Source organism: Coturnix japonica, chromosome 1 (genome assembly GCF_054131305.1).
Source record: "Coturnix japonica strain WE chromosome 1, WE-NBRP24, whole genome shotgun sequence".
NCBI classification, from domain to species: domain Eukaryota; kingdom Metazoa; phylum Chordata; class Aves; order Galliformes; family Phasianidae; genus Coturnix; species Coturnix japonica.
In genome coordinates, this window is record NC_140663.1 from 114,109,554 (window position 1) to 114,129,495 (window position 19,942).

Genomic DNA, 19,942 nt, shown 5'->3' on the forward strand with positions numbered 1-19,942 from the left:
GACTGACTGGCCTGTAGTTCCCCAGGTCTCCCTTATTTTCTCTTCATGAAAATGAGGGTAATGTTTCCCCTTTTCCAATCAGTGGAACTTCACCAGACTGCCATGACCTTTCAGATATGATGGATAGTGGTTTGGCTATCCATCATACGGATCACGTGGAAAGATCTAGTTCTATTACCCACCTCAATGTCAATTCTGGCCCTAATTTTAGTGCTGAATTTTATTATTCATCATATTATACCACGTTATACACTATTATTTTAATATTATTTTCTACTTGAAAAGTACATTATTCTAGGCACTGTACCAGCATAGTAGATGATTGTCTTTCATGGGCTAAAATTGAGGATGTAAGGATTTACAGTCTTACTGTGTTTAGCCTAAATCCCTGCTGCAGCATATAACTTAAAGTGTCTACTTATTGGAAATTTTGACGTAACAAATATACTATGGCTGTGGAGGTGTTGACCCTTAAGGGAGAATGGAAAAGGGGAAGAAAAGGAAAGAACAGTCTATTATTTTTTCTCAGATCTGGGTATAAGCTGAGGGTTGAATGCTAGAAAGCCTAGAGCTAATTGGCATAGGAGTGAGGAATAGCACCATACTCAAATGTTAGGTAACTATGAGCACTGCAGACTTTCACATTGCTGGTCAGCAACCAGCTGAATACCAGAATTGTTGCAACTAAATTATCTGACGCCACTGCTATGTCTACGCATGCAGAAGCGTCTTTGGTGACTACAGCACGTACCTACTTTGGCCACACTGAATGCAATGAGGTTTTCATAGATGGTTTTGTTGTGGGTTTTTTTTTATCTGTTGGCTCTCAGAAATGTGCTTAGGGTGACTTTTTACTCCTTCTAGACTTTTCTTTGTAGTACAGCAGTATGTATATGGTCTTCTCAAGAAGTTTCCAGTACTTCTGTGCCAGTAGTATAAATGCTTTAGAAAGTGAAAATCTTCATAGGCAAAATGACTAGATAATTTCTAAATGGTATAATTCTCTCTTCCAATTTGCGGTTATTTTTATTCATTCTGTAAAAACATCAGTAGTAAAAGGAACATGCCAGTGGACAGCTTTGTTTTTAAATATGTATTCCTTGACTAGTAGTGAATGAATAACTTCTGAAATTATTCTGAAACTATTAGCTGAATTTTCTAAAGACTGGCAACAACTCTATCCACTGGTTTATTTCTTATAATAACAATAATAGGGATGGTAAATTCATGATTATTCTATTTACATGTGTATATATATATGTATATATAAAGGTATAGCTATGAGCCGTGGACCTTCTTCTCTCATATATTTTTTATATATAGATGAGAAGACACTTTTACTGTAATCCTCCACCTCATAGCTGGATGTCTCATGATGTTTAATGGCTTTTTCCTAACAGTGCTTATCTTTTGAGGAAACAATATCTCTGTTTTAAAGGCAGGCAAGGAAAGAACAGTGAGCTCAGGATTACCTAAGGTCAGTGTGCAAGCACACAATAGCAACAGAAGTGGAGTGTGAACTTTGAAATGATGCTTTCATATCTAGTCTCCCTCTTCACTATGTCTGTTCCTCTGTTGCAGGCTGCTTATTTATAAGAAACATTGTCACACATTATGAGATTTAGCCTTGTGTTAATGGCAAGGTACTGATAATTATGTCTCTTCACCCCAGTGGTCTTTGAAAATGTGGTCATCACTACACCAGAATGTTGCTTGTGAGCCATTATTGTTGTCACAGACACCATTCAAGTGATAGAAATAGGAATTAAAAAAAGGGTAGCCCATATGAAAGCATCCCTGCAATATAAACTGTCAGGCATGCTGGGCTGGATTGCTGCATGATCCAGCATAAGTAAGGCTGACTTCCAGCCCCTGAGCACAAAGCGTGGTGTGTGGGATAGCTGCCGGGTTCTCTGGCCCCCTGCTCCCAGACCATAGGGGCCGACCCCCAGCCTGGGGAACGTGACCCCTGCCAGTGCTGCTGAAATGGGCTCAGTGCTCCCAGCGTAGATGCTGGGCTCAGAGTGCATTTTTTGACAACAGAAATGGTAATAGGAAAAAACATTTGTCTTTAGAGGCACTGCTGCCACCAAAGAGAATATTCACTCCCATTCTTATTTAAATAAAGTGCGTATTCAAGACATCACTTGTTTTAAAAGCTCACTGAGATTTCTGAGGAAAGAAAAATAGAAGCATGCTGTCAAGCTTCTCTGGCAATTAAAAGCAGAATAAAAGGACATATATTATGCTGGGATTTAGAGTATGTAATTTCAATGACATGAACGTGTGTATATATATGTGCATGGATATGTGTGTTTACATCTACAGAGAAAAAAAGAAATGTTGGTAACTAGCAGTAGGGTGAGAAGGAATGGCTTCAAGTTGCACTGAGGGAATTTCAGGTTTAACATTCAGAAAAAATTCTCTGAAGGAGTGGTCAGGCACTGGGATGGGCTGCTCAGGGAGATAGATGGAGTCGCTGTCTCTGGAGGTCTATAAGAAATGTCTAGATGCACTGAGGGACATGGTTAAGTGTAAAATATTGGTGATAGATGCACAGTTGGAGTGGATGATCTTGGAGGTCTTCTCCAGCCTTGATGATTGTATGATTCTGTGATCATCAGCAAAAAGATGGGATGTCTGAATGATTTGATAATAGTATTTCATGGAATTAGAAAGTTTCTTATCTGACCAAACTACATTCACTCAAGTAAACTTGTTGCATTCAGTGGAACCATTTTTACAAATAAGCCCTGCTTAGGACTTGGAGCTGCTTATGGACAGCACTCCTTATCACACAATCATAGAATTACCCAGGTTGAAAAAGACCTTGAAGATCATCAAGTCCAACTGCAGCCTAAGCAATAGTACGCTAACTCTAAAAACCCTCTGCTAAATCACATCCCTGAGCACCACATCCAAATGGCTCTTAAACACATCCAGGGATAGCAATTCAACCACCTCCCTGGGGAGTCTATTCCAGTTATGCTGTCACCTCACCCTGTTCCATGATGAGCATCACCATATCCTTGCAATCCAGCACTTGTGTATCAATACTGATGGGCGTAACCTCCCCATAAGTTGGTGCTCCCTATAAGCTCTTGGTGACTCAGTGCTTGGGTCTTGATAACATTAATGTCTTTACCATTCTGACAATGGGTGTCTGCACATCCTAGGGTCAGGGAGGGGAGGAAAGAAGGGCTGGGGTGTACCTTGATAGCCCACAGACATAGTATAGATATTTGGCAATTGTTTAGTTATGCTAACCATAGTGCCAGGGGTAAAAAACGGGGGTGCCAGTCACACCAGAACTTGTGCAATTGGCTAGAATTACATTTTTATTAGTGGCAATATATTATTCTTTATGTTAATAAAACTGTAGCTTATACTCATCCATAAAGAGGAGAGCATTTTTAAATAATTTAACAAAGAAATGTCAGAGTAAATGGAGAGAAATGATATGCAAAGTTATTTTATATGCTACATATGAAATATGAGGTGCCCTGTCTCCTGGTAGCAATTAAGTTTTAAAGCCCATTCCTCTCAAGTGATGTGTTTTGTTGTTTGTGTTCTTTAAGGCTATGCTCTTGTTGTGATGATTCTCTTAACAAAATATTTGCATGTGTAAATACATATAAATAAAACTATGAAATCATGAGGGTTTTTTATGCATCTCAGTTTCTATCTATCAGAGGATTCATTTTGAATGATGAGTATTTTAAAATCTTTTTTTTAATCACCAGGTCACATAATGGTTGAGGTTGGGAGGCCATCCGGTGCTCAAGCAGAGCAACCCAGAGCAGGGGATTGTGCCAGGCCCATATCAGGCAGCTTTTGGAGTTTTTCAAGGAGGGAGAATCACAGAATCACAGAATCACAGAATTGTAGGGGTTGGAAGGGACCTCTAGAGATCATCGAGTCCAACCCCCCCGCCAAAGCAGGCTCCCTACACCACGTCACACAGGTAGGCGTCCAGGCGGGTCTTAAATATCTCCAGAGAAGGAGACTCCACCACCTCCCTGGGCAGCCTGTTCCAGTGCTCTGTCACCCTCACCGTAAAGAAGTTCTTCCGCATATTTGTGCAGAACTTCCTATGCTGTAGTTTCATCCCATTACCCCTAGTCCTATCCCCACGCACTACTGAAAAGAGACTAGCCTCGCCACTATGGCTTCCACACCTCAGGTATTTATAAACCTGGATCAGGTCCCCTCTCAGCCTTCTTTTCTCGAGGCTAAACGGACCCAGTTTCCTAAGTCTCTTCTCATAGGGGAGATGCTCCAGGCTCTTCACCATATTAGTGGCCCTCCGCTGGACTCTTTCCAAGAGATCCCTGTCTTTTTTGTACTGGGGAGCCCAGAACTGGACACAATATTCCAGATGAGGCCGCACCAGGGCAGAGTAGAGGGAGAGGATCACCTCCTTCGATCTGCTGGACATGCTCTTTTTAATGCACCCCAGTATGCCACTGGCCTTTTTGGCTACAAGGGCACACTGCTGGCTCATGGTCAATCTGTCATCCACCAGGAGGCCCAGGTCCCTCTCTGCAGAGCTCCTCTCCAGCAGGTCATCCTCCAGCCTGTACTGGTGCATGCAATTATTTCTACCCAATAGTGTGTGTGAAGGCTTCACACACACTGGGCATCCTGTGCCAGTGTTCCTTCATCATTAAAAAAATGCTTCCTAATTTTCAGAGGGAACCCCTTGTGTTCTAGTTTGTGCCCGTTGCCTTCTGTCTTGTCAGCAGGCACCCTCCCTTTGGGTATTTACAGACATGAATGAGATTATATTCTCTTGGCTTCATGATCAGCTCTCTCAGCCTTTCCTTGTGTGAGAGACGCTCCACTCTCCTTAATAGTCTTTTGAACCCTTCCTTTGACTCCCTCTGATGTGTTCATATCTCTCTTGAACTGGGCAGCCTGGAACAGGACAATGAGCTCCAGTACCCACCAGTGCTAAGCAGAGGGGACCACTGTTACAGCTGGGTTTCATCAAGGCTGCCTGAAAATGTGCAGTGCTCTTTCAGTACAGACCCTAGATGTACCAGTTGGTTTTACAGTGCTCTGTCTGTTTTCAGACCTTACCTGAAGGCCAGCCGACAGTGACAAGCTGAGGTAAAAAACACTAAGAGCCAGTTGACATTATTTACTTCAACTAAACTTTCCCTTTGCATGCCAGCTCTGTGCCAGCTCCTGATCTAGTACTAGCTGACCAGTTAAAACAACATGTTGGAGACCCACAGAAGATTTGGGACAAGGTCTTAAACCACCTGTTCATGGTTCAGTGTACTTTCTAGAGAGGTACCTGGAAGCCACCAAGTACTGACCTACAAACTTTCTGGCTTCAGTGGGAGTTGGAGCAGACCCTTAATGCACTCAGAAAACCTAATGATTGTTAGTGTTTCATATCAAATATGATGTTTACGTGCAGATTTATTGAATATTTATGTGAAAATTAAAGCTGTCCTTTTCAGTGGAAAATGTAATCTTCTAAACTCTCTGCTATGTCAGACAAAAGGGATTTATTACTACATGATCATGCTGCAAAGGTTGATCTATCTGGTAGAATTTTTTGTTTTCATTAGTGAACTCTCCTGGTAGTGATATAAACATGTGCTGTAGTCCATTAATGAAAACTATGCTAGTGCAGGTTGAGTGTACTAGGATAAAATTTTATCAGTCAAGAAGTTGATTATGATACTCAGTGACAGATTCTGCTGTACTCCCAGGTATTGACAGTGAAGTGGAACAAACACAAAACCAAGACTGGAGCTTCCTAAAATGGAAAATAGAAGCTGAGGAAAAACATTTCAGTCACTGTGATCTGTTTTTTTAATGCAAAACAATGCATGATTAATTTATAGGTGTTATTTCTCCAGCAGACTCTCCATTATTATTATTACTATTATTATTATTATTGAGAGATAATAAATGCTGTTGCCAAAACACAACTGAAATGAGAACTCTTGACAATGCATTTTAAGTCTGGTAGGCTTGAGAGTAAACTGAGCTGCCCAGAGAGAGTTGGTGAAAGGGTTTCCTTGCTGTAATTGTAATAAGGGAAATTTAAAAACCACAATCTGTTTCAAGTCAAAAATGAACAACTGAATATTGTCTTAAACATTTTTTCCTTTTCTTGGCATGTCTTTGGGTAAGTGGCACTATTGGGCTTGGGACACAGATGCAATTTCTGTTATGCAAGTGAAACTGTTGCTTCTGAACCCTTCAGTCTGTTAATTCAGAATCTGTATATGCAGAGCCTTTGCATTGGAGTGCTAAGAAAACAAAAACATAAAATCTAGGAATAAGCCATGAATAGGGATCAAATAATATAATCTATTCATTTCTGGTATCATGCTTCATATGTATATACATGGTCATTCTCAGACTAGCATGCTGTTTTAGTGATTAAAATATTACATAAGGATAACATAACATATTTTAAAGAATGTCGGAGGGTTGGAGGGGAGGTAATAACATCTGTGGTTACTGTTAAGCTTTCCTCTGAAAACTAAGAATAATACCATTATTTTTATCTGATATTATCTTTTTTGGTGTGGGGAAAATACTGATTTCAGGCTCAGCCCCTATATATCTTGCTTATGTAATGTGTAATTCCTAATAGCTTTCTTTCTTGAGGCATGCTGGCAAGCCTGTCTACTAAGTGACTTTACGTCTGAAGGATTTGTGCTTATGATGGTGCTCACAGTTTTACACGATTTAACCATAGGAGGGAGCCTCTCCTCTTTCAAAGTTGCGCAGGAAGATACATACATGGGCATTTGGAGGTATCTTTAAAACAGATGCTTGCATATTCTGACCAGTTTGCATCTCAAAGTGTAAGTGTTCCTTTCTCTTAGACTGATCCATACCCGCTTCACAGTGAGTATATTTACAGAGAAGCCAGGTCTGCTCATTCCAGAGAGAGTTGGGCAGAAATGATAAAACCCCGCTCCCAACAGTGTAAGACTGTCCTAATATTTGAACATGAACAGTATTCATTATTTGCTAGAAAGTAGCTGGGTTGCATAAATATCTGCCACTAAGTTCCCCCCACCCCCTTTAAAAAAAACAGCCAACCAACAAAACAAAAAACATAGTGGTTGGAGAATCTTGAGAAAAAAATAACTTAAATAACTTAAATCTAAATAGGCTAATTCATTTAAATTGTCAGTGATTTCATTTTCATTATGAAATTAGAAGGAATCTACCCCTAAAGCTTTATGTTGTCAGAAATATTTTCCCACGTTACTTATGCTTGATGATTCAGCTCATGTTTGAGCTCATGGTGAGCAGATGTGTTAACCATCAGGCCTTCCATCCTCTTCCTCATCTTACAAGTTTGAGGCTAGACACTAACGATGGAGTGACTTCTGCATAAGAGACAGGGATTGTTGCTGTAATACCATGGAATGAGTGGCACTTGGGGTGCCCAGAGTGACCTCACAGGAGGTGCAAGTGGGAAAATGGGGTCTCACAAAGCTGCTTTTCTAAGTTTATCCCCTTATTATTTCAATCCTTGGCCATATTATTGCTTTCTGAATCCTCTGTGCTCAGTGTACACTCTGAAATCCATCCTGGATAGCCACAGGTTTACCTTACATTATTCTGAACAAATGAAAAATCCCACATTTTCTCATAGCAAGAGCAGTGCACGGTATTAACAGAGGCATTTCTCACACCTAATATTCTACTTTCCTGGTGTATGTTATTGGATAATGTCCAGATAAAGTCATACGTTATTTTTTCTTGTCACGTGAAATGTGATGATAACTGCTAGGAGAAATATTTAACAAAGGGGTAAATCTGCAACAGTGCTAAAGTTACAGATCATCAGTACAAATTCTCGTTCCTAGAAATGACTTTAATTTAAAGAGTCTGATTAACTGTAAGATGTTGACAGTGTTGCTTGCAGTAGTTTGCAGGGTGTTTCCCACCAGTTATTTATAACATATGTCTGTATGCCACTTTATTCCTTAATTCTCCCCCATCTTCACGAATACACCCAAATTCATTACGCTAATATTCTTTGGTTTGGGAAGAAGGGGGCAAGAGTACTTCTGTGTAAGTCATTGTGCATATGCTTTCACTGTAGTAATATCCATAAGGCTTAACTGGAGTTGGATTTCCACCATGCTGCAAAGTTCTGAAATGCAAGGAAAATGTATGCTTCTCCTCCAAAGAACTTAACAGCCTGAGGCTTGCAGCCTAGGAATTTCTATGCAGATGTTAGTCTTTAAGCACAGAAAAGGCCACAAAATCTCAGTGGTTGGGCTTTCAAGGTCCTTTGGGCTTCTCCATGCCTGTGTCCCTGGATCTGAGTCTGTCTGTAGCACAGTAACTTGTGAACACCATCTCTCATGTGTGTCTGACTTCTGGCTTGCCTGGGCCATACTGAATGAAAGAGAATTATTTTGGGCCAGATATATGTGGGTTGCTCCAAAAGTAATGCTTCCTACTTGTTTCCATGGAAACTGTGACCAGTATGAAGACCACAAAAACACTATTAGATAGAACAAATTCTCAGCTACACAATACTCTTTTTCAGCATATTCACCACCATTAGCTATGCATTTTCACCATCAGTGGACAAGAGCCTGCATGCTGTGCTCGTCAAAACCTGAACCAGCAGAGGTAACCCACTGTCAGTGCCACTACTGAAAAGTACCACCCACCCCTCCCTGTGTTCACACTCACTGTTTGATCTCCATTAACATTCAGAAAGCATCAATGAATCTGAGTGAGCGCCCTTTTTTCCACAGCGAGGAGTTAAATTCCCCCCTCTTTTCTTCATACTCACACCCATGTTAGACACCATTATGTCAGACTGGCCTGCTGCTGCCTCTGTCCCACAACAACAAGATTTAATGGAATGTTGCTGGGAAGCTTCAGTCTTTACTAACATACCACCAACATCCACCTTCGATGTTGCAAGCCAACACAACAAAATAGGAGGCATTACTTTTGGAGCAGCCCTCATAAGGTATATAATATAGTTTATATGTTGTATCTGACCAATTAAAGAGAATGCAGGGAAAGTCCACAGCAGTCTGCAGCTAATGCAAGAGTGAAGAGGAGAACACAGCACCTCCAAACTGCACAGCAGAAACACAACTTCGCCTGCTGTTGCTGGGGCCTTGTTATGCCCTCCTGGGCCCAGGTGGGCTGGAGCAAGGGCTGCATTACAGGGACCCTTTCTGTCCACAAAGAGCAGCACCCAACTGTCCAAAAGAATAGCATTGGCTTATCTCTGACCAACCTTTCTGTGACCAGCATGCACAAAAAATATAGAACATGTTTTCCATCCAATTTACACAGAGTGACACCACTCTGCTCCTTGTGGGCACTGCTGTGCTCCTTCCTCTTTGAACAGGGAAGGTATGAAGATCTAAGCTTTTACAAACTACAGGCTGCTCTTGCCATTTGCTGTTTTTAACTTTTCTTCTATCACACTTCTAGGAGGGCTAACACATTTACGGAGGTTCACAGGCTAGATGAACATGCTTGTTGGCTGACATGCTTTGAAGTGTTAAGCCAGATACCCTCAGTTTTACACATACACTGCTAAAGTAAACCCAGCTGCACTGCTGAATCCTTACTTTCATCCAACTCAGGGAAAAAAAGGAAAGCAAAGAAAAAGCAGGGTTAGATTGAACCTGTGGAGATCAAACCCTTGACAAAGAGAAACACCAACTTGGGTGAAGTTGCATTTGTTGCTAGAGTGACTCTGTAATCATCCTTATTTCTTATCTTTTTACCCAGCTATTTTATTTATTTTTTTACTGTTGTTTTCTTTCCCTCCTCTACTGCTGACCATCCTGCTCTACCTTTCTGCTCTTCCACTTTCAAATCCGACAGTGCAATTGCTTTCTCAGAATGTGACATAGCCGAACACTGTCTGCATTTCAACATATGTATGTTGTAGGCTGGCTGGGCATAGGACATTGAACAGCTTTATCCATGAATAGTAAAGCTATAATATTAGTTGACTACATTAAAGTGTTTTTTAAAAAACATGCTCTCCAGAGCATCTGTTGGTTATTTATGCAGTTTACATTTCTTGATCAAAGTTGCATAATGTGTGTACCCCTAAAATATGCATTTTTATATAAGGATATGCTGCACCCATTTTCTGCATTCCCTTTATGAAATGTCGTTTTTGTCTGAGGAGAAGGTAAACATGCAAAATCAAAGAAAGGCACTGGATTGCAGTCATCATCCACAGCCATGATTCTCAAAGACTTTAGCAAACTTTAAAGTTTCTTTTTGATGGCATCTTTTCCAGTGCATTTGTCTGCACCATTCTACTCATGGAAAAGTTGTTTTCAAATGTGCTTACAATTGCTATGAAAAATGTGGGGCTATTATCCAAATAACCTTGCTTTCTGCTTTTTGTTAATCCAAGAAACACAGAAAGAGAACAAATGCTACTCAAATAAGGTTTGTTTTTTGACAGATGATACAGGTAAAAGAGGACATGACTGAGAGCAAGGGAAAAAAAAAAAGCAAAAGCAATGAAGCAGAGTGTGTAAACCCAGTGATATATCCTAAAGCTCAGACTTCCTTCACTTCCTTCAGGCATTTGTCATGTGTTAGTCTGAAAATTATGTTCTGCTACAAGCATGAGAAAAATGAGTTCTTCCAATTTTTCGGTGCTTGCTGCTTTTAGTATTATGTTCTATTGTGAGATATTTTTTTCCACACACAAACTCATTTCAACTGGTTTCCAGGTACAGGGATAGTCTTGTAAGACTTTTCAGAGCTCCATTTGGTAGTGGCTATCATAGTTTGCTCAGTGTGGGATGGCATGAACTTTACTATTTAAAGGCCATAAAGTAGTCTGTGAACAGGGTTTTACTGTTTATAAAACATTTAATGTATTTCCTTCTTTACAAATGGGAATGTTCTCAGATTGTTAAAACAGACACAAGGAAACAAAGACAGCAGTTTAGTTGCTGCAATTAGGAGATAAATGATTCACAAATACATCTCTTAAAACTCTATTTAGTAAATGAAATTCATGCTACAAGACTTAAACAATGCTAGATTCCTACTTAAATCACCAGATTGGGACACTGAAAGCAAGAGGTAGTTTTAAAGTGGTTGCAAGAACCTTCCCACTTCCTCTCCCCTAAAGAAGCAGACACAAAATGTCATGTAAATCTGAGTAGAAATGGTTAAACAGAAGGTAACTGCAGACATACATGTACATGAATCTTAGATTTTGCTTCTGAGGTAGGTATCAATCACTCTCAAATACAGGGTAAACTATAAACTAGTTCCTTCTTCTCAGAAATAGTATGTCAGAGCAGAAGGCACAGTAGTGTGGAACAGGAAAGATTTGGCTTCTGACCAGAGACGACTTTGTGCCAGGTCATTTGGCTTCAGCATCTGCCCATAAAATCAGTGATTTGATGCCCTCTGGTATTATCGTAATGAACCCATCAGAACTGATGAAAAAGGCATAAAGATATTAGCAGTCTGTGTTCCTCCCTAGGGAAATAAGAGGCTGAATTCACATTTTAGGATATTTGTTAATGAGCTCAAGCCTATGGAGGGTGGAGCCTCGCATTTCAGAGCATTCATTCATCAACTTCATTTTCCAACTTTTTCATGAAAAGGCAATTTGTTATTGGAGAGTTCTGCAAAAACTGGCAGTTTTTTATGTGAAATAGATGAATAATCTTCTAAAAAGGCTTCTGAAATCATTTTAGCAGAGAACCTACATTCAAATACTGAAATAGTGGGTATCCACTTATTTTATGATATTTGTTGTATAATGAATAAGACAACCTGCTGTATTGGTTAGTTCATGGCACTAAGGCTGTTGTCCAGGAAAGAATAGTTAAAGATTCCTGTTAAACAACTAAATTAGCATAGTTAGGGTAATCACAGAATTGTAGGAGTTGGAAGGGACCTCTAGAGGTCTAATATTCACAAAATTTACAGTTCAAGTGTTCTTTGGCCATAACTGAAACCAACACAACTTCTTCCCTTCCCTTCCCTTCCCTTCCCTTCCCTTCCCTTCCCTTCCCTTCCCTTCCCTTCCCTTCCCTTCCCTTCCCTTCCCTTCCCTTCCCTTCCCTTCCCTTCCCTTCCCTTCCCTTCCCTTCCCTTCCCTTCCCTTCCCTTCCCTTCCCTTCCCTTCCCTTCCCTTCCCTTCCCTTCCCTTCCCTTCCCTTCCCTTTCCTCCCTTCTTACTTAAGCTATCATTTGGGCACAAGCAGTAGCATCAGTTACACTTCTTTGAACCCCTTTCATATTATTTTCTACACCCTATCCTCAGCAAAACTGGAAAGGGATTCCCCCAGCTTCAAAACCTTGTGGTAGGAAAAAGGCGTTCTATGAACATTTCTTCTGTTGAGGAATAAAATTTAGTTGGGAAGTATCAGTAAAGATCACTAAATGATCTTCTAGGCCTTTTCCAACCTTGATAATTCTGTGATTCTGTGTATGTCTGCTTCATTCTCACTGTTAAAATGACCTGGTATGGTGGCAGATCTTCCTTTACTCCTATCTCTTCTTTCAGCTAAGCAATAATGGGGAGACAGAGCCATGAAATCACAACCCATATTGTGAAAAAAAAAAAGATCTCATCCATCAAACTGTCACCTCAGTTTTCTGTCCGGGGTCACAGAGGAACAAAGTCAGCTTGTGTCAGGTTGAAATAGCATTGGTAAGTGCTAGTGTGTGTGAAGCTGGTGGTTTGAAGTCTATTTATTTTGTTTGAAAGATTCAAACAGCATGCTGCCGAGCAGGAGAACAAGCAGGAGGAAGTCTCCTTATAAATTATTGGTGGAAGGCTCGCAGCCATCATTTAAGACGTGAAATTATGCCATCTGCTTTTCTAGGTCTTTGATTTACTTAGTGGCAGCTGTCTAGTTCTGAGTTTCAGCCTATCACACAAAGGTAAAATGCCTTAAAACCTAATATGACAACAGCATTTTCTTAACAAAGATTTAAAGCTTTCCTGAAAATCAGAGAATATGTAGGGGACGTTATCTCAGAATTCATGACATGCTTTCAAGACAAAATAAATGGAAAAAATGCTGTCTCTTTTCACACAAACTGGGAACATAGATAGAAATCTTCCATTGTGAAAAACGCAAGAGTTTGTTCTGATCTTATCTATCCAAAGAATTTCAGGGAGGTGCTGATGTTTTTATATTGCTTTTAACTTGGTGATTCCTGATGTTATTCCTTGCCTGTTGGGCTCATTCTTTTTTGCTTATCGATTATCTAGGGGGAACATCTTAGTTGCCATTCTGCAGTTCTCAATATTTAAGTTTTATTCACATGTTCTTTGTTTAAAAAAAGAAGAAGCTGCCTTAGGCCCATCAGCAGCTTTAGACAGCCAAGCAGCTCATTTAGAAAAGGTTCAAATAAAAAAAAATAACAATAAAAATAATTAAAAGAAATAGGCTGTGATCTGCTTGGTGTGGGTGCCCGCGGGGGTGTCCGGGTGCGGCAGAGCGCAGCAGGCTCTGCCCCCACTCCCGGGAGAGCCGCTCTTGCTGAAGTCATTTGGTGCGCGCTGCATTTTGCTGTGCGAGGATTAGGGAGCAGGAGAATGGCTTTGTGAGGAAGCACGGAGAGAGGGAGCCGGGAGAGGCTGCTGTGAGGGGCCGGCGGACTTCAGCCTTTCATAGTTCTTTCAGTCAATTCATTCTGGGAGACCAATTGCATGCGCTCCGGCAGCTGGGGGTTTTGTTTCCCTTTCAGCTGTATACTGTAGGAGAAGCTGGTAAGGTTATTTCTTCTTCTTCTTCTTTTTTTTTTTTTTCTTTTTTTTTTCTTCCCCCTTGTTGTACCGTTCCACGATGCTATTGTAATTGCTTTATTGAAGCGGCCGTTGCGTGAGGAAGGGAAGTTGGTTAATGATGCTGAGAGTCCCCACATTGTCTCTGCTTTGTGCAGCTGCTCAGTTTGCAGGGAGGCACTGTTTACAGTGGAGGGCTGGTTTCCATCGAACAACTTTGCTGTTATTTCTCTAAAGTTGTTTCAGCCTTTCTTTGGGTGAAGCTGGGGAAATAAACAAATAAACGGACTCGGCTGTTTGGAAATGGGTGCATTTCTAGAGGCTGAAATTTATTGAGAAAGCTGTTCTGCCTCAATCCCAGTTTCAGATGTTCTGTCTTTGATGTTATCAGATTTGTCACTCTTCTGGAGCAGTTCCAAAACAAGGTTTTACGTGAGAACCTCCTCTCACAAATCTTTTCTTCGCACATTCAGCAGGGACAAGATAGGTCACTTGAACTGGTCGCCAAAGAAAACACAGCAAAAATGTATCTGTGGAAGGTGGAAGTGTTTGGGGGAAGGAAAAGTCTGTGGGGAACTTTGTAATTCTCTGGAATTAAAAATAAATGAAGGGGCATGAACTCTTGGCACAAATTTTCATCAGAATGCTCCCAATCATTGTAAGATGAAGCATGTGTTAAAGGGGAGAATGTAAGGACTCCCTCAGATAATCCAAGATGCACAGGTGCATATCCTGTCTAACTGCACCTCTCCGTAGCGGGAGTTACCAGATTTATCCTCTTTGGGAGAAAAAAGAAAAGTGAAAATCAGAAGATGCTGCCTATCCTCTCTCTTTCCCCTCTCCTTGTTGTTTTCAGAATAGTGACTTGTGTTTGTCTGAGTCTTTTCTTTCCTTTCATATTATCGTGGGAAACTTTAGCTTGAATTGGTTGGATATACGTGAGCACAGCTTGGGGCACACCGTGTCTATTCCGCAGGCGGGCTATGAAAATCCTCCTTGTGACTCAGATGGATTGTGAAGGCCATAATTATCAACAAAAGTTTCTTTTGTGGCCATTCAGATATCACAAACAAGGTAAGGGGGAATGATTGACAACAGTTACACTACTGATTGACAGGAAACCAAAAACTTGGTCTGTGACTTAGCGTGTTGGTTTTTCAGGAAATGCTGACCTTTTTCACCATTATTCTGTTCTTTCTGGTGGACTATTCCTAACTCCCCTATTGAGCTAAACTGTCTGTCTAAAATGTGTCTTTGTAGTTACTGCCTATCGTCTTTACATCTCTTTACAATGATATGCTTATTTGTTGATGCTGAAACAAAATTGAGAAATGCATTATAATCAGACCTCCATGAAAGAATGTGTATCTTTTCTATGCCTTACATGCTTAACTATTGATTTCAGCTACAGATTTCAGTCTTATGAAGTAATGAAGTGCTGCATCCAAATCCCACAAATTTACACTCAGTTCTAGCTCCTAATAATGGAATGCCCAAAGATATCAATGTGGTTACTCATGTGAGCAAAGATTTGGAGACTTGTTTCCCATTCGTGAGTGAAATGGTTTAGGAAGTGTGCAGTTACTATGGTTCTCTTTTGGCTTAAAAACAAAAATCTCTGCTAAAACAACCACTAATGAGATTTGTTGAAGGGGCCCAAGGATAGGCAAATTCCCCAATTTAATACAAGGATGTGGTAGAATCTTGACAGCAGCATTTCAAGAAGAATGATAAAAATGTTCTCTCTCTACTTTATTCACAGTTTTAAAATACTGGAAGCATATTTCATCTCTCTGTGCTGCACCACCAGATACTGCCATGACCCTTGAAATAACAACACAACTATGACTTATTCCTCCCTTTGAGAATAAAAGTTAATTTTGTCTGGTCTTTATCATGTAGTCATCCCAGCTCCTGGCAATAACTGCCACTCATGACAAATTGCATCAAACTGATTTTTTAGGTTAGGCTTCTCCTGACCTTTCATAGACAAAGGTGCAGTATCTCCAGTGTGCGCTGTTTGTTATTTTCATATTCTTGGTTTCACTGCAAACAAAGAAGGCATGATGTGTTCCCTGGTCATTGATAAACCAATTAAGGTTCCTTGGTTACTCCCTTTGCTGGAGAAATTTATTTGGTTCAGTGTCTCTAAACTGTTTAATACTATCCTCTAATTTATAAAGAGATGTATTTGTTTCTAGTTTTCACAAATTCTGCATTTCCAAATATGATTTAGAGGAGGTGGAGGAGGGGAAGATGATTGGATTCACAATCAGTATTAGATCTACTCATGTGGATGATAATGGAATCACACTGAAATAGCTGAGCAAGGGAATCCTAAAATTAACTGTCTGAAATAGTAATGATGCTTTCTTAGCATTTTTCTTTAATAATGCATAAAAACATATACTTTTATGAGGTGGCTGTTGTTGCAAAAAGGTCTTCTAATTGCAAATGGAAGAACACAAGCAGCCTCTCACTTGTGCATAACGAAATAATTCTTGGCTATAAATATCTTTTAATGAATTAAAGCAGAACAAAATTATCTCCAAAGGTGTAGGGAAACACATCTAAATAAACCTAACATCCATTTACTCATACAATTAGAGCAATCTAAACATATTCCAGCATCCATTAGCTACCTACTATTTGTCTCAACTGGAATGTATAGACAGATGGAAACTGTAATATTGCTTCTTGAAACATACGTCATTCTAGGAAAGAAGTCGTAAGGTTGGAGCTGCCATATTGGTGCTGCGCTGCAATCTGGTGATTTTTTTTTTTCATGGTCTAGGTGTCATATAAAGACTACGTAGCATCTACTCCAAATTGTGCGTGTCTGTATACTATATACATACCTACTTACATATGCATATATAAATATGCCAATATATATGCATTGGAATTTATTAATATGTAGTTGGTGCACTGTTTTTATTACTACTCTTTATTTGTATTTGCTTCACTGTGAGATAAGTTGTTTGGGCAGATCTGTTAAGGTACACGCTAGCATTATGCATCTTCTACCTTAACCGAACACTTCCTATGTTTGTTTGCACACAGAGAACTCACAAAGCCTATACTTAGAGTGCATGGCAGCCCATCTTCCTAAAAGTAACTACCTGAACTGAATGTCAGTGTAAGTTGGACGAAATGCAGTGTAACAGAGTTCTGCTTTCCTTATCCTTAACTGGAAGAAAACACATCTGGGCTCTCCTGGGAAACTGCAATTTTACAAACAGTAAAAGCTGCAGGAGGTCCAGTCTGCTGGAATAGGATAAGAATAAAAGAACACAGCTCCCACTTGACTGCCTGACCAAACAAGAGATTTTGAATGTTGCCTCAAAACTCAATTGCATTTTTGCAATTGATTGATGTGAAAGTAGTTAGATTCTAGTTCTGTCACTTTTACTTATAAAGTAACAGTATATGGAGCAAAACAGGGTTTTTTTTTTGTTTTTTTTTTTTGTTGTTATAGATTTCATTGAGATTTATAGCTTCTAATTTATTCCACGATGTTTTCAAATCTTCCTTTTGTTAAAATGTGGCATGATAATTTACACAACTCTCTGTTATGTACATACTCCAATGCCAAAGAAGTGTATTGTGCCCCACAGTTTGGGATTTGTTTGTTTTTAAAACCCAGTGTAAGCAGATCAGAATTGACCTGCTGGGGAGGAGCTCATCTGCAGCACCATTTGAGGGTGAGATGTGTAGGATGTTAAAACAGTATATTGCAGAATCACAGAATGGACAGAGTTGAATGGGACCTCTGGGTCCATCTGATCCAACTCCCTGTTCAAGCAGGGATACCTAGAGCAAGTTGCCCAGGTCAAGTCCAGGCAGAGATTTCCAAGGAGGAGACTTCATAGCTTCTCTGGGCAGCCTGTACCACTGTTCCACCACCCACACAAGAGGTTTGCAGAGCTCATAAGCATCGCAGTACCTTCCATAACTGTGTTTCAGTGTTGTCTCACCATATCCCATTGTCTTTGAAAAGCTGTAAATTGTTCACGAGTATTGTCCCTTCTGGATGAACATTGTGGGTATCTTTCATATTAGAATGGCCAGCCTCTTAGAAATATATCATCCATTTCCATGATAAACTTTCAGATTTTAAGGGATTGTTAAGTTAAAATTCAGCCTACATGGTGTGGCATACTGGGCAGGATGCTTTCTATTTAGCTCTCATATTTGATGCAGAATGAAACTACTGAGATATGTGGTCTGATTTGATTAAAACTTTGAAATGTTAATAGTCTTTTGGCTGATGCTTTGGGAAAGATCACTAGTAATTTCCTAAGGGGAAAGAACTATTAGCTTCTGACTATACCTGGGTCTGTCCAAGCCCAATACATTAGTAGCTGACATCTATGTAGATCTTTAAGAGCTTTTGAAGTATTCTGGATTGTGTACAGACAGAAAAGAGACAGATTATTATTGCTTCCATGAAGGACGTGGAATATAATACTTTAGTGCTAAATAAAGGAAGCTAAAGGTCAATCTCTCAGTCAAAACCCATCTACATTAGAAAAATGCGCAAGACATTTTTCTGCACTTGTCCTCCCTATCCTATCCAACCAACTGGTTGAAAACTGAGACTTTGGGTCTCCAAGGGCTTTCAGAGCAATCCCAGATGTCAAGTGAAGGAACAGTGAATTTTGACTGCCTCTGTATTTCTTCCAAAGTAGTAACAGTAAGTGTGTTGATGAGGATGGTATTATGTTAGAATTTGGATCACAGTTTTAACTTCTGTTGTTTTTTTGTTTGGTTGGTTTCAATTTAATTTTATTGGGTCAAATTTAGGCAGTTATTGTTTGCCTTTTCTGAGCCACTTTCCTACAGACTGTAGAAGAGATGAATGCACTCTGTTGATAGTAGGATAGTCATACTATTCTGCTGCTGAAGTCCTACAAACTTCTCTTTTTCGAAGCCATATATTGGACTTTGCATTGTGTGCTGTCCCCAGTTTTGATACCGTTTCTGTATTCCACTCCTTTTTGCTCTCTGAATCTATAAATTGACTTGAAAGGTGGTTTTGAAGTGTTAGAGGATGCTGAAATATGTAGTGAAAGCATGTATAATACAATTTGGGTGAGAGTCATTTCCAGACTGACACTAAATCTTAGGCATCTATACACAAAAGTTTACATCTGTTTCAGCCTGGTAGGTACCAATGGTTCAATTCAGGTGCTTCATGCACTGAAATACCTTAGACATCCATATGGGATGAGATGGGACTGACTGATGGCACTGGACTTGTGGATACATTGTCCTTACAGAGAAGTGGCTCTGCCAGGATATCTGAAATGGTGTTTGACACTTACACCTAGGTCCCTGAACAGGGAAGCTATCATAGCTGTCCAGTTAAATTGCTCTCCGCGTTTCACTGCTCATGTTTATTAGATTATTACTGACTGTAGAGCTACCTTTGAGAGTTAGCTTGTGTATAGACAGCTAAGCAAAATTTGATTAACTGCAGATTTTTTACATCATTTTATTATGTAACTGTTCCTGAATAAAAAAGAGATATTTATAAACCACAATTGAAGTCTTTTTTGTTGTGGTAGTAGGATAGAAGGAAAGTAGGAAGGGGAAAAACATATATATACATACTTTTTTGTATGTATCTACTTTCAATGGAGGAGTTACAACATAGGATTTCTCTGTAGTATAGATCTTATCTGAATTATTCCAATTCTGTATAAATCTATAACTTCCTAGCCAAGGAAAGACAAAGACTTCTTGTGCTGATGCTGGTGGCCTTGGTAAGATGCTGAGTTGGTAACATCTTGGGCTAGTTAATAAGAAAAACCATGCGTACTTCAAGATTAGGTCATTGGAATATGATACACTATCTGTGTTATGTACTTGGATAGGTTGTGCTATGCTATCCTGGATATCTAATTTGTCATAGCTGCTGCACCTCAGATGATTTGAACTGACTTCTAGGTGTACCTAACTCTCTTTGTCAGCTGCAGACGGCCATTTTCACCGAAAAAACTGTCTGAGGAAAGAATTGATACCTTATGTTGTGCCCCACTTACACAAAGCCATTTTGCTGAGATACCTTTGAACTTCCACATTTTCCAAGTTGAAATGCATATCTATAATGCATATCTGTAGCACTGATCTAACAAATTCTTATTTATTTGGAGACGGCATATGTATGCACTCCACAATTAT

The 19,942-nt window shown here is 39.8% G+C and overlaps 1 protein-coding gene across 4 annotated transcripts in view; it reads left to right on the plus strand.

Annotated features, from left to right (window-relative positions):
* MID1 (midline 1) overlaps positions 1 to 19,942 on the plus strand; it is a 225,851-nt gene that overhangs the window by 52,976 nt on the left and 152,933 nt on the right. Inside the window, exon 1 of one of the 4 annotated variants that reach the window (XM_085531972.1) lies at positions 13,490 to 13,741. The exons of 2 other annotated variants lie outside the window; for them this stretch is intronic. The gene's annotated coding sequence lies outside the window, so the exon portion shown is untranslated. Of the gene's footprint in view, positions 1 to 13,489; positions 13,742 to 19,942 lie in introns of those variants that run through there. One more of the 4 variants, XM_085531928.1, reaches the window with a different exon arrangement.